Below are 26,121 nucleotides of genomic sequence, written 5' to 3' on the forward strand. Positions count from 1 at the left end.
CGTTGGATGGGAAGTATTTGTGATCTGTGATCAAGAGCTGGAGCTAGAGACTTCAGAAATCTACTTCACTACCGGATTGTCCCACAGAGAGGAACTCGTCCAATTGTATGGAGCCAAGCCCATTGGGCAAGTATGAACACACTCCTTGCAGAACATTTTCCAAAAGCCTTGAAGTCTGAAAGCGGCAAGGTTGACATCATAACCATAGACGAACTTTTACTGAAATTGTTTCTCTTGACCATAAACAAAGTTGTTGAGGCTCAAGCATTAAACGAGTCCAACAAGTCTAAGTTCCAGTATGCCATAGACTACATGGCGCCCACTGTGTTCAACTGGGCGGAAGCCATGAGGTGAATATGCAAGGCAAGCAACCTGAGGAAATTTGGATATGGTTCCATTCTGGTGACTTTCTTCTTGGAACGGATCCCATTGTTCCACTATCAATTGGCAGAGGTAAATCCCCCAATGCCACGAGATCCACGGATGGTCCGATGGAGTGAACTGATGCCCAGGACTGGAGGGGGCCAACATATGTCATACAAGCCCACTTTCTTTGCGTGGTTGAGGCGTCAGCTGATTGTGGTAGAGGATTGGCCATATAGCGGGACTGACTTCCGCGGCGATCCTGACATGTCGCTCCCAGAGGGGGAGGATTTTGATGATGGAGGTGAGCAAAACAGTTTTTGTTTTTGATTTTTTATTGTTTTTGAAATATATGCATTCGTGACATTTTGATTTTGTAATTGCAGATGTGGGACCAGAGCGACCAACCGGGATGTCCCCGATCACTAGACGCGTTGCTCGACAGTTTGAGATCGCTCCTTATTAGGAAGGAGTCGACAATGAGGAGGAGATTGCGTGGAATCTCAATAACCTGACTAGAGGCATCCCAGAGTATGCCCGGATGGAGGACATTCCACGTCATTATCAGCAGCACACAGTGGGAGTGTCAGATCAGATCCGTTGATTACTAACTCGCGTAGTACGAGTAGTGACGTGCTATCATGAGCACAATGTCGAGTAGTCCATAGTTTTAGCATTTACAATTTTGAGGCCTGCGAGCCACAGATGTACTTGGAACACATATATTATTTTTGGGTTTTGATGTATGACACTCAAACATTATCGACATATATATATATATATATATATGCTACATTTCCTGTTTACTATGATACAATGTTTTTTTTCACATATTGCATAAATGTTTGTCTAACACATAATTAGCCAATGCATCTGTTAATGTATTCATGTGCCTAGGAATGTGATGATATGTGCTATAATCAAAAAAAAAATCCAATAAAAGAATATGAAAATACATTCTCAATATCTGAGGGTTTCTAATAGAATATTGCCCATTGACTTGAAGAACAAGAAGTTGCGAATCAAGGTTAACAACCATTTCTCGAATGTCAAGAGCAATGGCTTCTGACAAGAGTTCAATAATTGCGCTATATTCAGCAATGTTATTAGTCGTTTGACCCAAACAAATACCTTGAAGATCAACCAACTCACCATGAAGGTCATAAATAACCCATGCCACGGATGATAGATTTTGGGTACTATGGCAAGCACCATCAGCGAAACCGACATAAGGAGTCACAGACATCTGCGAAGCAGGTGAAGACATAATACGCAGGAAAGCTGCTTGAAAAACGCACCAAACCAAACTGCACAAAAATGAATAACACACTTACGTACAAAAGTAACCACGCGAGATGACTCAGGCATAGTACTTTTTGAGGTACAACGCGTTGCGAGGCTTTCCGAAGGGGTTGCCCTCATAATCAATCAACTCATAGGCCCCTTTTTGTAACACACGCTTGACATTATAAGGCCCATGCCACATGGCTTCGAATTTTCTTGCCCCCATCTTATCATTAGCTTGGTCATATATCAAGACCAGATCACCCTCAGAAAAATCACGAGAGACCGACTGATCAAAATGGGACTTAACTCGCTTTTTATGTGCTTCAATGACTAAAACAGCGAGACAGCGAGTTTCATCCAGTCGTTCAAAATATAAGAGACACTATTCTTGAGGCGAGGTTTCGAGGAGTAATTTGATAGCCAGCTTGAGTGAGGGAATTTCACATTCAATCGGTAAGGTAGCTTCCAGACCGTAGATTAGCTGGAAAGGGGTGAATCTAGTTGCATCTTTAGTCGAGGTTCGGTAGGCCCACAGAGCTGAAAAAAGCATGAGATGCCAATTGGATTTGTGCATCCCAATGGTGCGCTGAAGCATAGTGACTAACACTTTGTTTATAGCTTCAACTTGGTTGTTGGCCTGAGGGTGGTATGGAGTTAAGCCGTCATGATGCAAGCCCAACGTAGAAGTTAGCTCAGCCATCATGTAATCGCGAAAATGGGAGTCATGGTCAGTGACAATCACTTGAGGCACTCCAAACCTGGAAATAACATGATTGAATAGAAATTGCATCGTCGTTTTGTCGTCCACTGAATATGTAGGCATCGCTTCGGCCCATTTAGTGAAGTAATCCACGAAAACGATAATATAACCATGCCCCCTGGTTGAACGAGGGTTACATGTCATAAAATCAATGCCCCATTTGGTGAACAACAAGGATGCAATCCTTAAAGATGGAGAGCCAGAAGCAACCAGCGTGGAGTATCTTTTGAGCAATGGCGTAGCCAGAGATATGGCCACCACATGAGCCCGAATGACAGTCATTCAAGACTCTTTTAGCCTCATCGAGAGTTGATCATCGGCGAAGAATTGAATCAACACCAACACGGTATAAAGTATCCCTAATGATGCAGTAAGGTTGGGATTGATGCCGAATGTGTCGGCGATCATCCTTGGACAACGCAAACTGGAAGGTGGAAGTTTGGAGATACATGATGATATCACTGTACCAAGGATCAAGAGTGCTAATTAGAAAGAGAGTCTCGTTGAGGAGCTGCTCATCGGCACCAGTAGGAAGAGACGCAAAGGGAAGAGAGCAAATAAACTAAGCGAATACAAGTGATTTCTTGGATTTAGCAGTAGTGAACACCAAATCGAATTCCTGGAGGATGACAATCCACTTAGAATACTTGCCCCCAAGTAACTAACGAGTCAGAGTGTAAGTCATGGGGTTACACTCGAAAATCATAGTTCTAGTGTGGAGGAGGATATAATGCCAAAAGCATTGAACAGCCTGAACAGTAGCCAAAGCCAACTTCTCAACATGAGCATAACGAGTCTCAGCATTGAGGAGATTGCGGCTGAGGTAATAAATGACATGTTCATGACCTTCGTTGTCGTCTTGCACTAGCACCATAGCAATAGTGCTAGAAGCTGCAGCTAGATAGAGGAAATAATCGCGATGATAGTTCGGAGGATGCAACAAAGGAGCATTAATGAGGACAACTTTCAAGACATCAAAAGAATTTTAGGTAGCCTCATCCCAAATGAATGGAGTTCCTTGCTTAAGCAATCGAGTGAACCTTGAAGCTAGCTCAACATAGTTCGGCATAAAGCGACGAAGGAAATTTTCTTTCCCTTGCAGACTCTATAATTGATGCAACGAGGAGGGAGGGGGTAGATTAACAATAGCCTCGACTTTGAGAGGATCAAGACGAATTCCATCTTTCGAAACAATAAAATCGAGCTGTTGTGCATATTCGACGCAGAAGACACACTTATGTGGATTCAACTGAATGTTATAGTGTCTGCAACAAAGAAAGATTTATCGAAGATGATTGGGATGGTCATGGCGCTTACGTGAATGAGCAGGAAGATCATCCAGATAAGGCTGAACGATGTTTTTAATGTCATGGAAATCATAGGACATCGCTCTTTGAAAAGTAGCCCCAACATTCTTAAGGCCAAAAGGGAGCTTTTTATATGCAAAAGTCCCCCACAGATAGATAAAGGCGGTCTCATCTTGATTATTCGACGCAATGTTTATCTAGTTATAACCAGAAAAACTGTCCATAAAGGAAAAGATCTCACTCCTAGCACATTCATCGATGATCTGGTCTATAAAAGGAGTGGGATAATTATCCTTTGGACAGGCACGATTAAGGTCACGGTAATCAACACAGACTCGAATGGTGCCTTGTTTCTTAGTCACCGGTACAATATTGGACACCCAATCTGTCAGAGGGATAGGATAAATAAATCCAACTTTAAGAAGTTTTTCAACTTCCCCTTTAATGGCGGTCACTTTTCTAGGGTGCACTGGACGAAGTCATTGACAAACAGCCTTCGCACTAGGATAAGTCGAAATTTCGTGCACAACTATACTTGGGTCAATGCCGGGCATTTCTTCATACGACTATGCAAAAACATCTCAAAACTCTTGAAAAAGACGAGTATAAAGCTTGATCTCATCAAGAGAACAAGTCACCCCAATATGAACGTTTTCAACGATACCCAGTTTAACAGAAATTTCAATAGGCATCGTTTGGGTAATATTACCCATGTTCCCTTCTGACCAAACTTCATGGGTCATGATAGGCATTTGAAGTGGTTGGGTCGGGAAACGAGAAGAGAACTTCTCAATATAAGTAGACATGATTGTTAGGCCAGGTAAGAATGAGGAACGATGATGAATATCATTCCACGGCGCTTCCTCTAGAGATATAATTTCCATGATACTTTCGTCAGAAGGAAATGTCTCAGTTAAGGGATCGGGAGAATCCGAAGAACCAAGCCATGGGGATTGAGAATACGTGTCAAGAGACGTACTCGAAGTAGTATGATCAGTAGGTACCGAAGCTGAAGCTGAAACAATCTCCACATAATTGATCTCGGCAGGGCTTAACAACATAACATCACCCCATGTATCAACAAGATCAGGAGAGGGAATGATCCAAGGATCAGACTTGACTGAGATCATGTTGACTGAGGAAACATGCAGAGGTGGGAGAGGAAAAATACCCATCAAGGTGGGATCTTTGAAAAGTCCAGCCCCCACACTCTCATATGGAGCACCGGTATGCTTCACATAAGGAACATTGCCATCCGAGGAAGAAGAGGCAAAGAAAGACAACTGGTTGACCGTGACAATTTTCCCTTGATGAGGAAATCAGAGCACGCGGAACAGAGAGGAGGCTACAACATGCATAGCATGGGTCCAACTCCACCCGAGTAGAAGATTATAGTTAAGATTTGCATCAACAATTTCTACCTCGACATTGACTGTCTTACCTTCCAAGGTAATGGCAAGATTAGGAAGGACACCAAATGGTCGAGAATCGTGTCCATCAAAGGCTTCCAACATGTTAGGTGATTGGTTCAGGGTAGGAGAACCAATTGCCTTCCAACAAGAGATAGACATGATGCAGGTGGAAGCACCTTCATCAATGACGGTCCTGTGAATGGTCTTCTCATTAATGATCACTTGAATGAGAAAGGAAATATGATGAGGTAAACGCAGAACATGGTTTTCCAAATCAAAACAAATGAGATTAGAATCAGATGGATCAATACCTCCAATAGCCGACAGCAACGCTTTCCACTGAGAAAGACAACTTTGAAGGAATTCGAGAGCAGACATAGTTGATGGTGCTTGAACCAAATCCTCAACAATGTTATAATGTTGAGCGGCTCGAGCGTTTGGATTATATGAGGACTTTTGTAGCACACCTCAAGAAGGTGGTTGAATAGCGGAATCAGGATTAGGTTGCTCTATATGGAGAGGACCTGAGGTAGACGAGATAAAGGAGAAAGGGGTACTTTCTTTCTCTTTCCCTGTCATCGGAGTAGGTGTTTGATAATCTTTTGATCTGGTAGCCACATTTATAGGCGTATTCATCATGAACACTTGGGAACCTATGGAAGCAGAAGACTAAGGTTGGTCTACCATTTGGGTTTGTTGGGATGGAAAGGGCTCTTTCAAGATAGCCAGGGTCCCTTTGAGCAAGTGACTAACTTCAAATCGTCGGGGACAATCTTTAGTGTAGTGATCCTCCTCGCAGATGAGGCATGGATACTTGGGCTTTCTTTAAGATGCATCGCCAGCAGATGACTTAGGAGGGTCCTATTTCGGGGCATCGGCTTTGACCTTGCCTTTGGGCTTCCTATTTCCCTTAGAAGATTTGTCCGTTGTGGTAGACTGGATAGCATGAACCTCAATGGTTTTACCAAGACCAATTGAATTTCAAGAGGGATCATTGGAACTAGTGTTTGAGACTGATTTTTGCTTGGAAGAATATTTCACGGGGGTCTGAGACACGGAACCAATCACTCCATCAACAGGTGGGGTAGTCGGAGACTTTGATGCTGTGAGATCTAATGTTGGCCTTGGAGCATCGGGTAACATATCATATAACGTGCCAGATTGCTAGTAGACGAGGTCTAAATACTGAGCACGAGGGATGGCTTGCTCCTCAGTAACACACCCACCCCTAGCTATGACATCAGCAATTTTGTTGACGAACGATTTGGTGAACCATTATGTCAACAACTGATCATCAATTTCAAACTTGATCAGGCGACGTCAGCATCTCCATTCATGGATATGATCGGAGAATGGGTCGCAATGTCTTGTTTAAGTGACATAAGCAGATGGGTGTGAGTTTCATAGCGAACCAGCAGTTAAAAATGAGTGAGGAAAGCCATAGCGAGAGTGTTGAAGTCATTGTAGGTACTTCGAGGAAATTCGATGTACCACTTTGTTGCAGCACCTATGAGAGTTTGTTGAAAAAGTCGGAGATGAATGGAATCATCAACGTATGAATTAGAGGAGCACCAGAGGTGATATGTCATCACGTGGGCTTGTGGATCCTCCTTTGCTTTTCCCTCAAACTTCAGACAATCGCTCAGAATCTTGGATGGGACTAGAAGCCAGTATGGCGAATGAGGAATGGGATCATTCGTAAGTCTAGAAACATCTGGCAGCTCCAATGTGGCCAAGAATGGCAATTGTGTATTAAAAGGCATGTAGGGCCTTTGAGGAGACCCATATTGTGGAGCCCATCCTTGTTGGTAAGGATTTTTCCCCCATGGTGGTGGATTCTATCCATATGGAATTTGATTTTGCCCCCATTGGAGGTTACCTTGCCCATAAGGAGGATTCGGTCCGAGGTAGGTTTGATATTTTCCTGCCATAGGCTGCTGATGAGCAACATACGGGTTAAAAGGTTGTTGAGCTTGTTGACCTTGGACATAAGGATTTTGAAACTGTTGACCTTGGACATACGGATTTTGCACCTGCTGCCCCTGGACATAAGGATTTTGAACCTGCTGCCCCTGTAAATAAGGGTTTTGCACCTGCTGCCCCTGGACATAATGGTTTTGAGCCTGCTGTTGCAGGACTTGACCTTGACCTTGCTTATATGAATACAAGGGTTGTTGCTGCCCGGTTGCTGCTACCCGGGTTGACCTTGTTGCTGCAAAAGTTGGCTTTGTTGCGGTAAAGGTTGTCCCTATGGCTGCAAAGTTGACCTTGCGAGGACATAGGTTGGGAAGATTGGTGAACAAATTGCGTTTGTGGCTGCAAAGTTTGTTGCGACTGTTGCAAGGGTTGTCCCTGCGGTTGTTGCAGTTGTCCTTGTCGCTGCACTACATGCCCTTGCTGCTGCAAGGATTTCCCTTGCTGGTCTAAAAGTTTCCCTTACTGCTGCAAAGGTTGCCCATGTTGCTGCAAGGGTTTCCCTTGTTGTTGCAAGGGTATCTGGACAATTCTTGGGGTGACACCTTGAAAGTTCCCGAATTGGATTTGGTCGTATCCAGCAGGAACAATGGATGGACCAGGTTGAACATAAGGCCCAGCTTGAGGAACGTAAGGCATATTTACCATAACTTGTGAACCATATGGAACATAAGGAGGTTGGAACGGAACCTAAGCCACATATGGCTGCTGGTATTGAACGTTACTTGACCCAGATGGACCAGCAAGGTTCAGTTGCTGGTATGGGACATTACTTGACCCAGATGGACCATCTGGGTTTGGAATAGTACCATAAGAGGGTTGATTCATTCCAACCATGTGAGTTTGTGAGCTGCTCACATTGGTTGTGCTAGACAACATGGAGATAATCGGTTCTCGCCCCTCAAGCGGTGGTACAATCTGTCCACTTACTTGAGGAGTAGAAGAACTTACTGAGACTCGACTTGAGTCGGTTAAACCAGAAGAGTCGGTTGAAACGACGAAACAAGTGGAGTCGGAATGGTAGGTTGCATCGAAACTAAAGTGACTGCAGTTTGCACAATCGGTCGAGAGGTCGGATTCTGAATGAACATACCTGAGGTAGGCATTGCGCCAGAAGACCAGTTAGGGTTGTGATATAACGACGAAGCACTGGGAGTAACGAAACCAACTGAGCTAGAGAGGTATAACCATGTGGCAATAAAGGATCACTATACTCAGGGTAAACGTTGGTCGGAATGCTTCCCGTGTAAGGGAAACCTTCTGGAGGGAATGAATATCCCTGCTCATCAACTACATGAGGAGTGTGTGTAGCAGAAACTTCCAAGTGACCCAGAAAGGAGACTGGGATCTCGCCTTTTGATTCCATGGGTGGAAACAAACGACGACGGACAACCAAAGATGTTCGAGGAGATAATTCCCAAGGAATACTAGGTCAATCATACGGACTGTACAGACGTTGTGGTGATATCACAACAGGATCGAAAAAAGGATTCGAAGGATAAACAATCAGTGTTTGTTGACTTTCAGGAGTCAGTGGACTCTCAGGAGTTTGGATAGGAGTATCCAGAGATTCCAAGCCACATTCATAAGGTGACCCAGTATCTGATGGAGGAGGACAAGATGACAAAGGTTGAATACTCAGAACAATTCCAAGTTCAACACCTTGATCCTCGAGTGACTGTGGGAGTTCAAGGAGAGGCTCCTCAAAAGATCTTTCAAATGGAGGAGTGGAAGAGGAACTAGGCAAACCTGATGGTTCTGCCACAATGACTTTGTTTCAAACAACAAGAGAATAGAGATTAATTTCAGGGCTTCTTTAAAATATATTAAAGGTATACTCACGATGTGGTCTAGAATAAGACTATCAGGAATGTGATGTGATCGTGGGCAAAAAAAATTTAAGACGCTGAAACAGACTGATGCCTTTTCATGTTTCAAAAGTCGAGAAAAATGCAAAGATGACTCTAGTCGCTTTTGGTTTGAACAAGCTCAAAAGGACAAGTGCTCGATGATCTTTTAAACTTAAAAGAGTCAAAATAACCAAAATAACTGCTCAAGATAATCTAGACAAAAGGATTACCAAGTAACCGTGAATTGCATAATACCTCCCAGAGAACCGAGAAGTGTGAGCAAGCAATCTCCTCGAATGTTGTGTTTGGTGTATCGCATTTACAAGGTAGCAGACTCGGCTACCTATGGATAAAGGATTGCAAACCTAGTGGGGTCTCCCTTTATATACACGACGGTACAGGGAGCACAAGTCCGTACTAGCGTTTTCTAGTGCCGAAACGAATGACAGTTGTTAGGTTTAAAGACGCCAGAGCACATCTCTAACCTAGACCTCTAAATGTGAGCATTTAGTTTCAAATGCGCCTTAGGTTAATTGAATACATTTTAAAGGTTTATCTTGAAATTAAGTCTCAGTTTTCAGGCCCTATCGATGTCACTTGAAAAACTCTTATATACAACTATATGAGACAAAACCCTTTCAATTCGATGAATGTTTACACTAATTGAGAGTAGAGAAAACAACCAATGCAACAAACAAGCAACTGAAAGCAAAATGACTCTTCACTACTTCGCTTTTCAAAACAAAATAATGAAAATTATTTCCACTTCCTATCTTTCCTATCAAATGCACTTCAACTAATCCTTTCAACCGTAAAAGGAGTTCATTTCATTTTACATGCTCATGATGATACAACTCTAGCTTTCAATGATGCTACTTAATGCAACATATCAATTTAACAAACTAGAATGATGTATTTTTTCAATGGAATGATAAAATGAATCTTTCACATAAACATTTCAATGAAAAAATTTCAAACAACCAACATCAATCATATACCAAGCACGATAAGAACTCCTCTCAAACCAAGCAGGCAAAGACTTAATCGAAACAAAACAAGCAATGTAATCTATGCTCGAAAAGAAACATTCAATCAAGAGAAGAGAAAACGAAACTTTTACTTGTTCAATTGAAAACAAAGCAATACAAGGACTAAAACATGAAACGCATGGGGCAACTAACCAACAACTTGACTTGATGAGCAAACAAACAGTAGAATGGATGATGACCTAGATGCCCTAAGGACACAAACCATCCAAGAACTCAAAAAATCAAGTAAGGCAAACTCAAACCAATTAAGCAAACAAATCAAGCTAACGAGCCAGGGAGAATACAAACAAACAAGCCAAGAAACAGAACTTATGAGGGCAAGACACACTGGCAACGATTCAGGAGAAACCTCGATTTTAACCTACAGGAATCGGCGCAACTACCTCGCTGACAACTAGCGCCACAAGGGGGTACGGCGCAACTGTTCAAGAGAAAATTGTGCTGGTCGGCGCGACTGTCAGATAATAAACAGCGTTGATCGAGGATTTCAAAGAAAAAAAAAAATCAGAAATCAAAACCATACCTATCACTCTAAATTGATGAATCTAGGCAGCGGACAGTGTAAAACACAGAGAACCAAAAAGAAAGAGTGATACGACAAAATTCAACACAAATCATGAAATGCAAACAATCCAAAGAGAGGGATGGATCCCCAATATGGTCGCCAATTTGTGGAGTAGGTAAATCCTCTATGCGGACAGAGACTATCCCTCTAGCCCAAGAGTGGGTCTAGCCGCAAACAAGACAATCTAATGTAAACTTCCTTAGATTAGAATCAAATAAGAGGGCCTACCTCTTATAGCGCTAATCCACTTGATGATGATCTTGCTTCCTTGCTCCAGCTTCCTTTTGTTCTTTTTGCTCAAGTACCTGAAACAAACATGCAAGAGACAACAACAAACGTGATAGCATAAAATTGAATTCAATCTACTTAAAAGGTCAAGGAGTTTTAAGCTATCAAATGCAATATAACACACGATATAGGAAATAAACCATTAATTGTATTAATATGAACTTCAAAGAGAAATACAACCGTAGACTTGACGTTGCAGGTTTCCTTTGGCATGTCTAGGTTCCAGCACCACTATAAGCATCTCATGATTCACCCTCAAAACAATGAAAGTTAAAGGCCTCTTTCTTTTTACTCCAAAGAAAACACTATAAGCTAATTCTCCCTTCACACACTGTTGGTACCATCCTATGACCTCCTTTTTCCTCCTAAAACATATCATTTGCCTACTTCTTTCCATCATATATCTCTTAGAACCCTTGGAAATTGATTAGTTAATAGTCCTATAATTATTAAAATGCATTGAAATTGATTTAGGAGTTTTATGTTAAAGAATTAGGGATTTTTGGTAAAATGGCTACAGGAAGTTCCAACATCCTGTAATTGGTTCATTGTTTGACATGTGGCATGACAGCTGGGCTAGAACGAATGGTAGGGATGAAAAGTAGAATGTCCAAGCATGGACGAATACCTATCCTACAGCAGAATCGACCTTCCTACATGCGCGGTCAACAGTGGTCAAAGTATAGCATGTTGGCGACAAAGGCAGCAACAACAAAGCATTCTAAATTGATTTAGTTTTGTTCCTTTTTGAAATCAGTTTAGGATAGAAACATTTTAAAAATCTCAACATGATAAAAGCGGCAACAGCCATATCATGAATGTACATTCGTTTTCGAAATGTAAGGGTTGTAAAAACATATGTAAATACAGTCCTGTGTAATCAATGTTTTGGTAATCGTTGTATCGTTTGAAACAGAGTTTGAACTTAATATCAAGAACACAGTTACAGTTACGATCTTTGTCTTGTTGCGTTGATTTGATAATCGGTTGAACACAGTCCAGTATACCTCTGGAACGCGGACGGGCCCTGCGTTAAACTGGTATACTGTTATTTCCTTTTCATTTGCAACTTAGGGTATTACATGACATGCACAGTAATTAGAATTGGTTGTTGATTTCAATCGAATGCGTATGGTTTATGTTTATGAGATCGCTTGAACAGTTCATCACTGGGATCGTGTATCATATCCTGTAAGAGATTCGATCCTCTGTTGTTCTCTAAAGCAATGTTATGAACTTTGCTTTCATTTCAAAGTATGTTTATAATTTCCAGATGTCTTTAGCTTGCATGAATATTAGTGAATTCTGAGTATTTGTTGAACAGGGGTTTCGTGTATGGTGTCTCTGTAAGGAGATTGAAATCTTGGTTTGAAGTGATACACAGTGTTTTAATTTGATAAATGAATTGAGTGACAGTGTGGTAATTAGGTAGATTAACTGAGTGACCTAAGTGTTTGGGTGATAGGTAACATACCTCAGTCTTCCATAAAGAAGTCATGTGACCTACCATCATAACCTTTTAGCTAATAATCCTTTATGTCTATATACTTTAGACGCATGCCTCTAAGTTTACGCATCCTGGTCGATAATAAATATAGCCTAGTCTAGCACCCTAGATAGGACACTACATTTTGGCGTCGTTGCCGGGGAGGTGTACTTAAAGGATTTAAAAAGAAAAAAATTCAATAAACAAAAACAAACAAAAACACAGTTAGAAATCATGTTCATTTATGCCTAGATTTAGAGACAGTCAGGGTAGATTCGTAAAAACCCCCCACCATCTAAAAACTAACCCATCATCATCAGGAGCAGACTCTTTAGGGAATACAACACCAGCTAAGGAAGTCATCCAAGCATTAGAAGAAAAACAAAAGTCAGGACAGAGACTTACTCTCATTGAAAGACAAACTTTATTCATACATAAATCGCAGAAGAAGCACTTTCCTAGATCTTCCACACAAGGAGAAAGTAGCACAGTGACCGAACAATTTTTCTTTAATCTCCTCTATCAAACAAGTGACACTGACACAAAGAGACCTATTAGAATGGCTGAGGAAGGAGCTGGATCAGTACCACATCAAGGACAGGGAGATGAAAAGGAGTCAACTTTTAAGTTTCCTATACATGAACCACAAGAAGATGATGAGATCAAAATGAAAAACATACCTCCATTCGTGCTACCAAACTTCTATGGTATGGCTTCGGAAGATCCAGACTCATTCTTGTTCGAGTTTGACATTGTATGTCGAACATATGGCTATACAGATGATGCCCATAGGCTTAGACTATTCCCAGTGACATTAAAGGCATCATCCTTAAGATGGTTCATGAGGCTCGGTGAGCATGCTATAGTTGATTGGGATGGAATGAGGAGAATATTTCTAAGGAAATATCAGCCTTATTGCAGATCCAAAGAATCTAAAGATGATATCTTTAGAATGAGCCAGCAAGAGGATGAAACCTTAAAGGAATATTTAGAACGGTTTGTCTACAACTTACAAAAATCCAAACACCGAACTATGCCTCTTGATCTGATCCGCACAATATTCATGAAAGGTATCCGAGAGGAATACATGGATGATCTTAACTTGATGGGCAAAGGTGACATTTCTGCCTTACCCTTTGAAGAAATCGTTGAGTTGTGCGAAAAGTATTCAAGGAGTAAAGCTAAAATGGGAAAGAGAACCCTGTCATCCAAAGTCACAAAATCTGCCTCTGCAAGTGTCACAAGGGCTGAAATAGGGAATCTTTTAGAAGAGTTTAAAACAGATTTGTTAAGCACCCTAGGGAACCAAATTGACACTTTAAAAGCTAAGAAGAAACAAGAAGATGAAGATCAGATAATGGCTATCTTCTGCCCAAAATGCCGGAAGAAACATGCATTAAAAGACTGCCCACTAGAAAACATCCAAGTTTGTGCTTTCTGTACTGAACATCATGATATGTTTAACTGTCCTAAAGTTAAGGTTTTGCAGAACTGTAATATGGCAGCCAATGCAGAGATGGAAAACGTGTATTACATGGGCACAAAGAGACCATGGCAGCCAAGGCCAGCACCTCAAGGTATGTTTCCAAATCAAAATTTGCAATTTCCTATAAATGATCAAATGTATGCATAGAACTCATGGAATGTACCCATGCCATGGCAGCACCAAAACCAACCACAGCAACAATGGAGACCATCTCAACAGTACTCTCAATCTTATCATACATACCCTCAATCATACCCACCATATTCACAACCATATCAGCAATACCAACAGCCGTATTCATCACATTCTCAACCATATCAGCAGTATCCTCAGCAAGTTGTTTATCAGCCTCAACCTACTCAACAAGCACTGTCTGCTCCTCCACCAATAAATCCACCACAACTGCAATTTCCAGCTAACTCACAATGTCCCAGACCCACTCAAATTCCTGCTCAAACTGTCCCAAATCCAAATAATAGAGCAGAGAGGCCAGCCTACAATGTAGAAGAGGGAACCTCATATTCCACACTACCCTTGCAAACTATCAACTTGAGGTCTGGTAGGGTACTCCACAAAGATTCTCCAATAACAGATAAGCAAGAAAAAAACACAGAAAATGAAAATGAAATGACAAATCAAAGAAAACCAAACGATGATACCAAAGACAAGCAGATGCAACCACTGCATCCACCTTTTCCAGACCGGTTGGTCCAAATAAAACCTCCACTGTCTATACCACAGTTTGATGTCTTAGATGAACTCAAGAATGTCTACATAAAAATTCCACTGCTGCAAGCTATAAAAGACATTCCCATCTATACTAAAGCCATCAAAGACATATGCCTCAAGAAGCCTGCTAGAAAAAGGATTGATCCTCAAACCATTCATGTTATAGGACATTTAGCAGGCCTTATGACCAATACCATCTCCATGGAAAAGTATGTTGATCCTGGCATTCCCAAAGTGACCACCATCATTAACAACATACAAATTCCAAACACTTTGATAGATCTTGGTGCCGCAATCAATGTCATGACTCTTGAAACCATGAGAACACTCTAGCTCATAAATTTGCAACATACAACGATTGTTCTAGAACTAGCTGATAGGTTTAAAGTGATTCCTGAAGGGATTTTGGAGGACATAATTGTCTCACTGGACTCTTGGGAGTATCCAGTGGATTTCTTAGTTCTTCAACCCAAATCCAATTTAGGAGGGCACCCTATCATCCTTGGTAGACCATGGTTAGCGACTGCTGATGCATTCATAGGATGTCGATCGGGCAACATGATCATTTCAAGAGGGACCGAAAGAAAACAACTCACTCTTTATCCATTGGCACAATCACCAGCAGTAACACACAATTTGTGGCTTGATGATAAAGAAGAAGTACAATCTGTTTTTAGCATTGACCAAATCTATGATTTCCAAGAACAAGACAATAATGATTTGGTAGAATTATTCCTTTCTCAACCTGATATGTCCGAAAATTTGAGAAATGACCAATATCATGCTGCAGATGTACTTTTGGCCCAAAACTTTCAGGAAACATGCGCCATTCAATCTTTGCAAACCACATTTTACGACATTTTTCCAGTTCAATCCATCACCAACACACAGAGTCAGATCATAGAGATTAGTCCAGGGAAAACTCTGAACATAGGCAATCACCTAGACTCATCTCAGCAAGAGAAATTGATTCGACTCTTGAGAAAATACCAGAAAGCCTTTGCTTGGGACTACACCGATATGCATGGGATTCACCCCGACACATGCACTCACCATATTTATACAGATAGCACCATTAAACCAGTGAGGCAACCACAGAGAAGAATGAACCCCATGCTCCAAGATATTGTCAAAGAAGAATTACAAAAACTTTTGAGAGTTAATTTTATATATCCTATTTCTGACAGTCAGTGGGTATCCCCATTGGTTATAGTGCCCAAGAAAAATGGTAAGTGGCGCATTTGTGTTGATTACAGACAGCTGAACAAAGCAACGCTCAAAGATTATTTCCCACTACCATTTATTGACCAAGTGTTAGACACCCTAGCTGGGAAATCATCATTTTCTTTTCTTGATGGTTTCAGTGGCTACAACCAGATCAGGATAGCCTCAGAAGACCAGGACAAGACCACATTCACCTGTCCTTGGGGCACTTATGCTTACAATGTTTTGCCATTTGGACTTTGCAACGCTCCAGCTACATTTCAGAGAGCTGTGTTAGCTATTTTCGCTGATTTAATTCATGATTGTGTTGAAGTTTACATGGATGATTTTTCAGTATATGGCAATTCATTTGAACATGCATTAGAAAACCTTGAGAAAGTTTTGAAAAGATGTATTGAAGCTAATCTGTCCCTCAGAAATGAAAAGTGCTTCATGATGTTAAACGAAGGGATAGTATTAGGCCACTATATTTCTTTTCAAAGCATCAAAGTTGACCCAGCAAAGATCCAGATCATTGTTGATTTGCCAATTCCACAGAATCAAAGAGAGGTAAGAAGTTTCCTTGGGTATGCAAGCTATTACAGAAGGTTTATTGAACATTTTTGTAAAATAGCTTTACCTTTGTTTAAACTTCTAACCAAAGATGTACTTTTCAACTGGAATGAGAACTACCAACAAGCATTCGAACTACTCAAAAAGAAGTTATCAACCGCACCAGTCTTGAGAGGGCCTAATTGGAGCCTACCATTTCATATCTTTACAGATGCATCTGACACTGCAGTGGGTGCCTCATTAGGCCAAAAAGAATAATCTTGTAATTATGCCATTTATTTCATTAGCAAAAATCTAACACCTGCAGAGTTAAACTACACAGTCACAGAAAAGGAAACACTTGCCATCATATATGCTGTGAATAAATTCCGACATTATATAACTGGTTATGAGGTCTTTGTACATACTGATCATTCTGCCATTAGACATTTAATGAATAAACCAATAACTAGTGGCAGAGTTACCAGATGGTTATTATTGTTACAGGAATTTAACATCACAGTGTTAGATAGACCAGGCAAAGAGAACCAGGTGGCAGATTTTCTTTCTAGACTGCAAAATCCAGGTGAGGTTGTTCCGGTTGAAGATTCTTTTCCAGATGAAAATTTATTTGCAATTTCCATAGTAAATCCTTGGTATGCTGATTTGGCCAATTATTTGTCTACAGGAAGGACACCTCCACACTTTACTGCAAAGGAAAAGAAGAGACTAGTCAAACAAAGTGCTAGATATTCATGGCTTAATGGCGATTTATTTTACACTGGTTATGATATGATCATTAGAAGATGTGTAAGAAATGATGAGGTAATTGATATTTTAAAATCTTGCCATGATGAACCGTGTGGTGGGCATTTTGCAGCTAAGCGGACAGCATTCAAAGTTCTTACTCTTGGATACTACTGGCCATCCATTTTCAAGGATGCCAAGAAGTATGTGAAGAGTTGTGACAGCTGCCAAAGAATGGGCAGGCCAACAGCTACAGATGAGATGCCCCTTCAGCCCCAAGTTCACCTAGAGCCATGTGACAAATGGGCTCTAGACTTTATAGGACCCATTAACCCAACCTCCAATGGTAAGAAGTACATCTTAGTATGTACTGATTACGTCACAAAGTGGGCTAAAGCAAAAGCACTGGTTAGAGCCACCGAACACACAGTGGTAAATTTCCTTTTTGAAGAGATTTTTGTAAGGTATGGAGTACCAAGGGAAATAGTGACTGATCAAGGTACTCAATTCACCTCAAAGCTAGTGAAGGACATCACAGAAAAATACCAAATCAAGCATAGGAAAAGTACCCCTTACCATCCACAGGCCAATGGGCAGGTGGAATCCACAAACAAAACTTTGGAAGGGATCATTACTAAAACTGTGGCAATGAACAGGAAGAATTGGGAAGAGAAGCTCAAAGATGCACTCTGGGCTTACAGAATTACGTGGAAGGATACTACAGGATTTACACCATATCAGTCGGTGTACAGAAAAGAGGTAATGCTTCCTATTGAGTTTCAAATACATACTTTTAAACTGGCTGTAGATTTGCAAATTGACTTGGACCAAGCACAACAAGAGAGAATTCAGCAGTTAAACCAGCTGGATGAAATGAGGCAGCAAGCAGAGGAAACCACAATCCTCATGCAAAAACAAAGGAATTAGTGGCATGATGCACATATCAAGAAGAAGCAGTTCAAGGAAGGTGACTGGGCTTTACTTTTTGACTCTAAATTCAGAGATCATAAAGCCAAATTTACCACCCATTGGATGGGCCCATACCAAATTATTCAGGCTTACGACAATGGTTCAATCAAACTCAAAACTATTGATGGAGAAGGTCATTCCTTTACTGTCAATGGTCATCGCCTGAAACTATACACTAAGCCCATCAGCGAGCAAGATTTTCTCCAAACAGTATCTCAACAAAGAGAGGTTGAGATATTGCAGCCCTCAGCTGCAGTATCCCTACCTTAGTTCATTTCCTTTCAATTTAGAAATTCAAAAAGAAAATTAAAAAAAAAAAAAAACACAAAACAAAAACTAAAAAAAAATATATAAAAATTAATAACAATGGGTTAGATGTGAAAACCAGCCTCTGGCACACTCTAACCCCGAATTCCTACTTGAAAACCAATTCGTTGGCGGGTAAGAATTCACTTTCTTTTGTTCACTGTTTCATGTATCAACTGAATCATGACTTGAGGACAAGTCAACTCTTTCGTCGGGGAGAGAAGCATCAGCGTTTTGTTCTCTTATCTCTCCATTGTAAATTCTTAAAGATTTCTTATCTCATCTCCTCACTATACATCTTCAAAGCAGTTTGTTCCAGCATTCCAGATTTCAATAAATAAGTTGTTTTGTCATTGTTTTATCTCAGAGGGACCTGGTTATAAACATTATGCAGGGGGACCTGTTCTGTCCAGAAGACCATGCTACCAACACCAACAGTAATGGGACCTATTTAAGACATATAGAAGGGACATGTTAAGAGATTGATACTTCAGGGCTACTTCAACAAAGTTTCATCAAGTTTCTACAAGGATTCACAGGTTGCTGGGCACCAAGACTCCATCAAATACCCAAGCTCAATGAACCTATATACATATAAGGAGCTGCATGAACATCTTCAAGATTTCAGAGGGACCTGTTGCATTTGAATCTATTCAGGGGACCTGTGATGAACAACAAGGAATAGTCAGCAATGCCAATGCCAATGCCAATCCTACTCAGCATGTCAATGCAACAATAACCAACAAAAGTGTAATATGTTCCTTATTCCTAACATTTAATTTCTTAGATTAATTTTTAATGTTAATTTTAATGACTGTGACTGTTATGATCGATTTCAAGGGCACTACATTTTCCATCATCCCTTATTTCACTGTTAATTCTTAGCATCTGTCATACCCCAACCTATTTCATATTTCTAAATCCATTACCCCTTTTCATATCAACCTTGCTATGCCAATCGCACCCTACAGTCATACCAACATCTTCCATTTGGTCAAGTACCAATAGAAACAGGACACGTGGTGGATTGTGTTTTAAAAAAAAAGGGAAGGAAACAAATGTTAAAGTGGGCCTATTCATTGTATTCCACACGGCCGAATTATGATTCCACCACCCGACGTGGTCAAATGATTCAGAGGACTCCCTGAAATCATACCCCAGTATTGCATATACGCTTCCAGCGCTCCTATGATGACATCTATACAAGCGGTACAACCATTTCTCTGTTCCAAAGGATGAATACGCTATGAAGTATAGTGGTTATTTCACCATCATTCTCAGTTATTCTACGCTAGCATTTGACTCCCGTGACTTCCACAGTAAGGATTGAAAGCAGTGAGCACCACAACGAGGGAAATATAACCATTTGGTTTCGACAAGGATTGAAAGCAGTGAGCGCCACAAGAGGGGAATATAACCATTCGGTTTCGACTCCCACCAAAGTCACAAGACAGTCGACCGACCGAGCATCATACTGGATATTAAGGGAGCGACACACCAGGTAACAAATTGAAATTTCTTTGTTGAAATTGCTAGAGCACGACCCTCTGCCAAAATGACCAATAGGGTCGAGCCGAGCATGTTTGACAGTTCTCAATATCATGAAGATTGCATTTCGATTCTCAGAGAGATACAGTGGTTGCCATTTTTAGAGAAATTTCATGGAAGTAATGAAGAGGTTACCAAACAATTCGCCTTCACATTCAATGGAGAGAAAGCCCTGATAGGTAACTTCTCATTCAGGGTTTCGGAGGACACCATAGCCCAGTCAATAGGGATTAGCCCAGAAGGGGAGAAGTACTTTAAAACAAAGCAATTTAAAGAGAAGTCGTGGACTCAATTTATGTCTAGATCCAGAGTCTCATCAGTTAACTGGAAGAAAGGTGTTCCAAGGAGTTGGTTGATGCATCCCTGGGATGAGATGGTTTATATTCTCCAAAAATTCGTAACCTGCGAAGGCCGTTATAGTATTGTCTATCTATACCATATTAAGTTACTGCTACACTTGAAAAGACAATGCGTTATCAGCCTACCATATTTTCTATTACAAAGCTTAACCAAGATGTCGAAGACCATACAAAAGTAGAAGGGAAATGAGGACAAGAGCCTATATCACTTTGGCTTAATTAAAATTCTTATTGAGCATGAATTGCAGAAAAGAGGGAAACTGTGGAAGGAGTTCTTAGGTGCTAATCAAATTAAAGATGAGGAAGACAAAGAAGAACTGCAGGAGAACTCAGGTTTCATGAAGGATATCGATGAAGAGATCCCAGTATCCAAAGCCAGCAAGGTACCTCCACCTATGAGCAGCATAAGGACTAGGAAAATGAGAAAAGAAGATGCTCAGAAGGCAGAGCAAGATAAAATTTTCACCACTTATTCAAGAAGAACAAGGAGAGCACCAAAAGCCTAGTTACAAGAAGACCAGCTTGAATCCAATGCACCTATACCAATGGATATTGAAAGTAGTGACCACTCACCACCAGGACCAGGAGCTGATATAGAGGTTGAAAGCCATAACAGGCAGGAAAAAGGTTCACCACCTCCCATTAAGAAACAGAAGAAACTGGAGAAACAAATTGAGAAATTGAAGGAAGAACTCATGGAGGCTAATATGTTAGAAAAGGTTATCAAGAAATAAAATGAGATGCTCCGAGCGCAGAGTAAAGAGACCCAGCGGAAGAATGAAAAGTTAAGGGAGCGAATCAGTGAACTTGAGGCTGAGCAAACGGATATTTGTAAATGGGCCACCAAGTGGTACAACCAGAAGAAGACCCTCAAAGAAAAATACAAAAGATTAAAGCAGGAGCTCCATGGTCAGAAAGATGCCCAGGTGAAAAAGAATGTGGACACATTGCTAAAGGCAGCAGAGATCCAGGCAGGGACAGAGTTCAAGGGAAGCACTTCGGGGTTAGCATGAGGACATGCTAATTCATTAAGTCGGGGAGAGATGTTGGTACCATCCTATGACCTCATTTTTCCTCCTAAAACATATCATTTGCCTACTTCTTTCCATCATATATCTCTTAGAACCCTTGGAAATTGATTAGTTAATAGTCCTATAGTTATTAAAATGCATTGAAATTGATTTAGGAGTTTTATGTTAAAGAATTAGGGATTTTTGGTAAAATGGCTACAGGAAGTTCCAACATCCTGTAATTGGTTCATTGTTTGACATGTGGCATGACAGCTGGGCTAGAACGAAGGGTAGGGATGAAAAGTAGAATGTCTAAGCATGGACGAATACCTATCCTACAGCAGAATCGACCTTTCTACATGCGCGGTCAACAGTGGTCAAAGTATAGCATGTTGGCGACAAAGGCAGTAACAGCAAAGCATTCTAAATTGATTTAGTTTTATTCCTTTTTGAAATCAGTTTAGGATAGAAACATTTTTAAAATCTCGACATGATAAAAGCGGCAACAGCCATATCATGAATGTACATTCGTTTTCGAAATGTAAGGGTTGTAAAAACATATGTAAATACAGTCCTGTGTAATTAATGTTTTGGTAATCGTTGTATCGTTTGAAACAGAGTTTGAACTTAATATCAAGAAAACAGTTACAGTTACGATCTTTGTCTTGTTGCGTTGATTTGATAATCGGTTGAACACAGTCCAGTGTACCTCTGGAACGCGGACGGGCCCTGCGTTAAACTGGTATACTGTTATTTCCTTTTCATTTGCAACTTAGGGTATTACATGACATGCACAGTAATTAGAATTGGTTGTTGATTTCAATCAAATGCGTATGGTTTATGTTTATGAGATCGCTTGAACAGTTCATCATTGGGATCGTGAATCGTATCCTGTAAGGGATTCGATCCTCTATTGTCCTCTAAAGCAATGTTATGAACTCTGCTTTCATTTCAAAGTATGTTTATAATTTCCAGATGTCTTTAGCTTGCATGAATATTAGTGAATGTTGAGTATTTGTTGAACAGGGGTTTCGTGTATGGTGTCTTTGTAAGGAGATTGAAATCTTGGTTTGAAGTGATACACAGTATTTTAATTTGATAAATGAATTGAGTGACAGTGTGGTAATTAGGTAGATTAACTGAGTGACCTAAGTGTTTGGGTGATAGGTAACATACCTCAGTCTTCCGTAAAGAAGTCCTGTGACCTACCATCATAACCACTTAGCTAATAATCCTTTATGTCTATATACTTTAGACGTATGCCGCTAAGTTTACGCATCCTGGTCGATAATAAATATAGCCTAGTCTAGCACCCTAGATAGGACACTACACACACAAACAAGAAAGCTAAGGTTTTCAAGATGGCTATCAAGATTTGCAGATAATTCCAGCCCTTTCATTAGCTAGTTGAGGGTGTGAAATGAAGAGTTTATATAGCTTTGATAGAGGGGAAATGGATCCTATTATGATGGGAGAGGCCTTATCTCTTTGGTTTGTTCCATTTCAATAGGAGAAAGGAGCCCAACCAGAGTCTTTCGGCTCTATCTTGCCCAACCATTTACCAAAATTTCGTTCACGAAGCTTCTAGAACTGGAAGTTTTGACTACATTTTTAAAAACTTGCCAAAAGAGGATTGGCGCGGGGGATAAATGGCTCACTTGTGTCATTCGGCACTAGTCCTAGTTTTAAACTCTACAAATCGACGCAAGGAATGGACTAACCACTAGCGCCGGTCTTGAAAACTAAGCTTGAAGAAAAATTCTTGGGAAATGATGTAAGAAGAAAATGTTTTGCAGATGAATAGGGACATATTCTTCATGGCAAGGAAACATATGAGGGCCACTATAGAGGTCCTCCAGGATTGGGGAGTACAAGGACAGTGACAAAATGTTGTGTAACAATGCACCCCAACTCTTTTCCTTGCATTAGGCTCTTGATATCTACTTTTTGTTTTGCTTATTTACATTCTTGTGCTAGTAGTCCCATTTGGATATTAAAATGCCACATAAAACTTGTCTTTGAGCGGTCATCATGAGGAGAACTAAATAACATAACCTAAAGGCTTTAGGAGAGGAGTTAATGTGCAAGTTGCTAATAAGCATTTACATGAACTGTAGTAATTGTAAGTCTCTACATGCATTCTTCGTGATGGTGTGAATCATTTCGTCCATTTATGGATAGAGGGATATCATGTCCTTATTGTTGCCTTGCTTATAGATGTCCTAATATTGAGAAGTGAAATAAGAATGATCAATATGACTAAAACAATCATTTTCTTAATTTAAGATGATTGAATATATGGGTGAGTTGCACCATTGCTTGGGTACTCAAATAACTAGAGACAAATAAAACCAAAAAAAATTGTAATCGACAAAAAAGAAAGGGACACGTAATCCCTCCTCCTAGCAAGTGCAAGCAACTTCTTGTCAAATGGAGGGAAAGGAAGTACTTTGGCAATGTCTTTAGTGATTTGAGATAAGAAAAAACACTTGAACATATCAACTTTTATTAATCAATATTACATATTCTCAAAAGAGAGGAAGTTGAACACTTACGAGAAGTTTACCCAAAAGGTTAGATTTACTCATTAGAATAAAGCTAAAAGTCGTAATGTGTACCATAATTTACACACAATAGGCATTACTCATGCATTGGGAGTGGTTAATACATCCTTCAATAATTGTGGCATGCATCATTGGTTGGTCATGGTGAAGATATTCTAACGGAACAAAGAACTAAAGTATTAGCCATACTCATGCATTGGGAGTGGTTAATACATCCTTCAATAATTGTGGCATGCATCATTGGTTGGTCATGGTGAAGATATTCTAACGGAACAAAGAACTAAAGTATTAGCCATCGAGGATAGAGGACACAGTGGATTGGAAGTGATGGTTGAGGATAGAGGACACAATGGATTGGAAGTGATGGTCAAAGAATTGACTTGACTACATTTATTATTACCGGTTTGTAAATACCCATGATATAAAGTTAATGATGGGATGTCTTTAATCTCCATGGAGGGGAGACAAGAGAGTGTAGCAATGGTCCATTGCCATGTTAATTATTAAGGTTGAATAAATATCCTTATCCCATATTTGCAAGGTAGTAACGTGGTTCTAAAAATGCCTTGGACAAATAATATCAACTTGAATTGGGTTAACAATGACTCACTACATCAATGAGTGTTCCAACCATCACACACAATCCCAATTTACATGAAAAGCTATGAAAAGCTAAAAGAATCTAAAATGAGTGTTCCAACCATCACACACAATCCAAATTTACATGAAAAGCTAAAACAATCTAATATATGAATTTATCTCATTTGTCATTTAGTAGAGCCACGTTAAATTTACTTGGGAATGCCATGATACTAGTAAAGTGATTACTTTGCTAGAACAAAAGGCTTTTTACAAGGGCAAGTCCTAAAGTTTATGGGTAAACAAGATGATATGATCAACAATAAGATCAACATTGGCATTAATAGGTGACAATGACATCGAAAAAAGGCCTCATCTATTTGTGTAAATAGTCTCCATGGAAGGTTTAAGGATCAACAACCCATGGTTGCAGTGTTAAAATGCTTGTTCTGTGCAAAATGTCTAAAAAAATAGATATATTACCAACTTTCAGAGAGATAGTTCACTAACATATAAATTTCAATATATTCCACTATACCATAATCCTTCCATCAATGGGTATAGCAATAAAAATGCGATGCCTTCTATACCATAATCCTTACATCAATGGGTACAGCCATAAAAATGCAATGCCTAATGCCTCCTACTAAAATAATAGTTGATTGAATACTTATTTTATATAATTTCCAAAAAAATGTTACCCATTCCTAGAACTACAAAATATATATATTTATATATATGCCTGAAATGTAAACTTATTAGTAAGTTAAACTAAGCAGTAGTCTTTAACGCGACTTTTTGAAAGCTTTTCCGGCGATTTTTTCCGGTGAAAATCCGGCAGTAATTTATTGGAATCCAAGTTTGATAGCTAATTTCTGCACAATGAAACCTTCCCAGGGGTTTTTCAGGGTGCTGAATCCAAATATGCAGTTAAAAAACCATTTTAACTGCAACAAATCATGATTTCATCTCAATTTCTTCCGCCGGATTCCGTCACCAGAATCTCAAAAAGTCGCATTATAGACAACTCCTTAAACTAATTGTTTCGATGCCCATCATTGGTTCTTTTGGTTCTCTCAATTTTCAAAGCCCATATATACTTCTATCCATAAGTATTTAATTGTGATTGCATGTCGAATGCATGGTTTATAACATATTCTAAGATCCGACGTGTGAAATAGAAGGGTTATTTTTGAACTGATCACATTGTTGCCAAAGTTCACATCTATCCAAAGAAGACATTCATTGACTTCTTTATTAAACTCAGAAAATAATAGTTTAAATTACCATATCAAATGCTTATTTCAGAATCAAATTTTTGTCAGGTAATACAATGTGAAAAAGCATTTTTGTAAAAACAAATTAAACCTAGCTCACAGGAATGTGGTCTAATGATAGGCAGCAAGGTGATTGAACTCTTGTTAATGTAATAATCCAAAGTTCAAATCACCCAAATAGATGTGGATGAGACCAGGTACGGGAACTGGGTGATTTTGACTACACAGGTACAGCTCTCAAAAGGAAGCAGCTTAGCCAACAAGATTATCGTTAAGTTCAAAATAAACAGTACTTCCCAAAAAGAAATATAATAATTAATAAACCCATCACAATAAATGCATTTGACACTGCATTTAGGATGGGTTTCTTAATTTCCAAGTATGTTAACTACCTTGCTGTTTATACAAGCACCCTGACCAAAAGGATTGAATCCAAGTGCATATAAAGATA

This window comes from Pinus tabuliformis, chromosome 8 (assembly GCF_031772625.1).
Source record: "Pinus tabuliformis cultivar Carrire ecotype Pingquan chromosome 8, CPIR1, whole genome shotgun sequence".
Classification (NCBI taxonomy): domain Eukaryota; kingdom Viridiplantae; phylum Streptophyta; class Pinopsida; order Pinales; family Pinaceae; genus Pinus; species Pinus tabuliformis.